At 49.5% G+C, this 4,871-nt stretch overlaps 1 pseudogene; it reads left to right on the top strand.

Annotated features, from left to right (window-relative positions):
• Positions 1-3,010: 3,010 nt before the first annotated feature.
• Positions 3,011-4,485, top strand: LOC103243856 (telomerase reverse transcriptase pseudogene; annotated as a pseudogene).
• The last annotated feature ends 386 nt before the right edge of the window (positions 4,486-4,871 follow it).

Raw genomic sequence — 4,871 nt, 5'->3', positions numbered from 1 at the left:
ACTGCAACCTCTGCCTCCTGAGTTCAAGTGATCCTCCTGCTTCAGCCTCCCAAGTAGCTGGAATTACAGGCACCTGCCACCACACCTGGCTAATTTTTGTATATTTAGTAGAGACGGGGTTTCACCATGCTGGCCAGGCTGGTCTTGAACTCCAGGCCTCAAATGATCTGCCCGCCTTGGCCTCCCAAAGTGCTGGGATTACAGGCAAGAGCCACCGCACCTAGCCTTCTACTCTTTATTTTGAAAAACAGCAAATTAAAAAAATGCAATGGTTCGCAATCAGCCTGGGCAACATAGTAAAACCCATCTCTACTTAAAATACAACAAATTAGCCAGGCGTGCTGGTACACACCTGTAATCCCAGCTACTCGGGAGACTGAGGCAGGAGAATCATTTGAACCAGGGAGGCAGAGGTTGCAGTGAGCCAAGATCATCCTACTGCACTCCAGTCTGGACAACAGAGTGAGACACCGTCTCAAAAAAAAAAAAAAAAAAAGCAATGAATTTCTGTATATTCTTCTTGTAAATCACCAACTACAGTATTCACATGTTACCACATTGCTCTATCACTCTCTCGCTAGATATATGTACATATTCTTGGTTTTTGATCATTCATTTCAGCAAAATTTACAGTCATCATGTTACTTCTAAATAACTTCATGTATCTCCCAAAAGCAAGGACATTTTCTTACATAGCCACAATAACATGTGTTCTTTTATAAATGAACCTCAGTTTAAAAAAAAAAACCCTCAGTTTAAGAGAAACAAAAAACAATAAACAGAGGCAAATTAAATATTTTCTGTTTCAATACCTGGCACCCTGGGTTCAAAGACCTCCTTGCTCACTAAAGCTCACCTGCCCTGCTTGCCGCTCGTCCACACCCCGGAGCTGTGGCCCATCCCTGCTGGGGAACATTCCGGAAGACCCTTGACTCCTTGGCTCTGCTGAGCCTCAGATTCCTGCTGGGGCTTTGAACGTCTTAGTGCCAATCTACACATTTCCTTCCTTCTCTGAAAGCCAACAAGTTGATCATTCAATTAACAGAACACTTAGATTACTGTCAAAGTTAACATCTTTATTTTATTACTGTAATAAGAAACTTTAAACTCTAAATGTTTCAAATTATTTGTTCATAAAATCCCTTATGATTACCACTTATGTAAGCAGCGTCCATCTTTTAATTTAATAATTTTTCAACTGGAGCAATTCGTTCATTTCACAAGTATTTATCAAGCATCTACTATATTCCAGGCATTTCTGGAATTTAAATAGCTAGCACAGGCCAAGCGCGGTGGCTCACGCCTGTAATCTCAGCACTTTGGGAGGGCAAGGCAGATGGATCACCTGAGGTCAGGAGTTCAAGACCCACCTAGCCAACATGGTTAAACCTTGTCTCTCCTAAAAATACAAAAATTAGGCCGGGCGCGGTGGCTCAAGCCTGTAATCCCAGCACTTTGGGAGGCCGAGATGGGCGGATCACGAGGTCAGGAGAACGAGACCATCCTGGCTAATACGGTGAAACCCCATCTCTACTAAAAAATACAAAAAACTAGCCGGGCGAGGTGGCGGGTGCCTGTAGTCCCAGCTACTCGGGAGGCTGAGGCAGGAGAATGGCATAAACCCGGGAGTCAGAGCTTGCAGTGAGCTGAGATCCAGCCACTGCACTCCAGCCTGGGTGACAGAGCAAGACTCCGTCTCAAAAAAAAAAAAAAAAATACAAAAATTAGCCTGGCGTGGTGGCATGTGCTTGTGGTCCCAGCTACTTGGGAGCCTGAGGCAGGAGAATCACTTGAACTCAGGAGGCAGAGGTGCATTGAGCCAACATTGCGCCACTGCTCTCTAGCCTGGACAACAGAGCGAGACTCTGTCTCAATAAATAAATAAATACATATATACATACATAAATACATAAATAAATAAATAAAATAGCTAGTACATTTGAACAACTACTATGTCCCAGGCACTGGGACACCTAGGTTAATCCTCAAAATGATTTCTATTCCAATTTTCCAGATGCATAAACTAAGAAGTTAAGTAACTTGCCCAACACCCAGGCAATCTGCCTCCATGTGGAACCTGTGTTCACAGGCACCAGGTAACATTGCCAGGAGAGCCTTAGGGGAAGTTCTTCTGTGGGGCCACCAAGAGCACCCACATTGCTGAGATAGAGGGGACTCTTGCCTTAGGTGGGGCTGGTTGTTTTTGAAGGAAGGACTCCCCCAAAAGGCAATTCCATTTTCCCAGCTTCTGTGCTCCAGCAGATAAAATAGATAGCAGCAAGAAAATGGCACCTGTGTGTGTGTGTAATTGTTTCTGAAAAATTGACAATGCAGTCAACCTTAACTTGGCTTCTAGGACATTCTCGGTGTTCTCTTCCCTCTGGTCATGACTCCTCTGTCTCCTTCATCAATCTTCACCCTGGTTTTCCATGTCCCAGGACCTCAAGGCTCTGTGCAGGTCCTTTTTTCCTCACGTCCTATCTGAGATTTAAATTTCCCTCTGTGGCCAGGCACCATGGTTCACACCTGTAATCCCAGCATTCTAGGAGGCTGAGATGGGCAAATTGCTTGAGTCCAGAAGTTTGAGACCAGCCTGGCCAACACGTGAAACCCCCGTCTCTACTAAAAATACTAAAAATTAGCCAGGCGTGGTGGTGCATGCCTGTAGTCCCAGCTACTCAGGAGGCTGTGGCAGGAGAATTATCTGAACCCTGTCTGGGCAATCAGAGTGAGACCCTGTCTCAGGAAAAAAAAAAAAAAAAAAAAAGGCCGGGTACGGTGGTTAACGCCTGTAATCCCAGCACTTCGGGAGTTTGAGGCGGCTGGATCACCCGAGGTCACGAGGTTCGAAACCAACCTGACCAACATGGTGAAACCCCGTCTCTACTAACTACAAAAAAGTAGCCAAGTATGGGGGTGCATGCCTGTAATACCAGCTACTTGGGAGACTGCGGCAGGAGAATCACTTGAACCTGGGAGGCAGAGATTGCAGTGAGCTGAGATCGCGCCATTGCACTCCAGCGTGGGCGATAACAGCGAAACTCCGTCTCAAAAAAAAGGAAAAAAAAAAAATCCCCTCTGGATCCCGCAGGGCTCCATCCCGTCCACGCTGCTCTGCAGCCTGTGTTACAGCGACATGGAGAACAAGCTGTTTGCCGGGATACGGCAGGACGGGCTGCTCCTACGTTTGGTGGATGACTTCTTGTTGGTGACACCTCACCTCCCCCACGCAAAAAACTTCCTCAGGACCCGCGTCCTAGGTGTCCCTGAGTACGGCTGCGTGGTGAAATTGTGGAAGACGGTGGTAAACTTCCCTGTGGAAGACGAGGCCCTGGGTTGTGTGGCCTTTGTCTAGCTGCCGGCCCACGGCCCGTTCCCCTGGTGCGGCCTGCTGCCGGACACCCGACCCTGGAAGTGCCGAGCGAGTACTCTAGCTATGCCCGGACCTCCATCAGAGCCAGTCTCACCTTCAACCAAGGCTTCAAGGCGGGCGGAACATGTGTCGCTTGTGAACTCTTTGGGGTCTTGCGGCTGAAGTGTCACAGCCTTTTTCTGGATTTGCAAGTGAACAGCCTCCAGACGGTGTGCACCAACATCTACAAGATCTTCCTGCGGCAGGCCTGCAGGTTCCACGCGTGTGCACTCCAGTTCCCGTTTTCAGAGCTGAAGCCACCTGAACTTCCTGGGTCAAGTGGAGCCTTGGAGAACTTTTCTGTCTTACAAGAGGATTGTAAAACACACCAATCAGTGCTCTGTAGCTAGCAAGAGGATTGTAAAATTCGCCAATCAGCACTCTGTAAAATGTACCAATCAGCACTCTGTAAAATGCACCAATCAGCAGGAGCCTAAAAGTAGCCAATTGTGGGGAGGATTGAAAAAAGGGCACTCTGATAGGACAGAAATGGAACATGGGCGGGGACAAATAAAGGAATAAAAGCTACCCACCTGCACCCCCACCAACCAGTGGAGGTAGCTGTGTTGGGTGACCTTTCCACACTATGGAAGCTTTGTTGTTTTGCTCTTCACATTACAGTAAACCTTGCTACTGCTCACTCTTTGGGTCTGTGCCATCTTTAAGAGCTGTGACATTCACCATGAAGGTGTCTGCGCTTCATTCTTGAATTCAGCAGACCACAAACCCACCAACTCCAGACGCAATTTCATCGGTAAGTTTGGAAGAATTACCCGTTTTTCCTGCACCTCATTTCTGACACGGCTTCCCTCTGCTATCCCATTCTGAAAGCCAAGTAGCACAGGAATGTCGCTGGGGGCCAAGGGTGCCGCCGGTCGTCTGTCTTCTGAGGCCGTGCAGTGGCCTTCCAGCTCAAGCTTACTAGACACTGCGTCACCTACACCCCACTCCTGGGGTCGCTCGGGACAGCCCAGAAGCAGCTGAGTCGGAAGCTCCCAGGGACAATGCTGGCTGCTCTGGAGGCTGCAGCCAACCCAGCGCTGCCCTCAGACTTCAAAACCATCCTGGGCTGATGGCCGCCCACCCACAGCCCGGCCTAGCGAGGGCACCCCCAGCTCTCTCACACTGGGTTCTACGTCCGAGAGGGAGAGGGGCGGCCCACACCGAGGCCCGCACTGCTGGGAGTCTGAGGCCTGAGTGAGTGTCCAGCCGAGCCCTGAATGTCCAGCACACCCGCCATCCTCACTCCTCCCGGGCTGTCGCTCGGCTTCACCCCAAGTCCCACTCTTCACCGGGAGCCCGGTTTCCACTCCCCACAAGGGAATACTCCCTCACCAGACTTGCCATTCTCCACTCATCACGCTGACCTTCTCTGACGTCCACCCCCACCATCCAGGTGGAGACCCCGAGAAGGAGGACCCTGGGGAGCTCTGGGAATTTGGGGTGACCAAGGGTGTGC

This window comes from Chlorocebus sabaeus, chromosome 16 (genome assembly GCF_047675955.1).
Source record: "Chlorocebus sabaeus isolate Y175 chromosome 16, mChlSab1.0.hap1, whole genome shotgun sequence".
NCBI classification, from domain to species: Eukaryota; Metazoa; Chordata; class Mammalia; order Primates; family Cercopithecidae; genus Chlorocebus; species Chlorocebus sabaeus.
The sequence above is the reverse complement of the archived record's forward strand: the minus strand, read 5'-3'. Positions and strand labels throughout refer to the sequence as shown.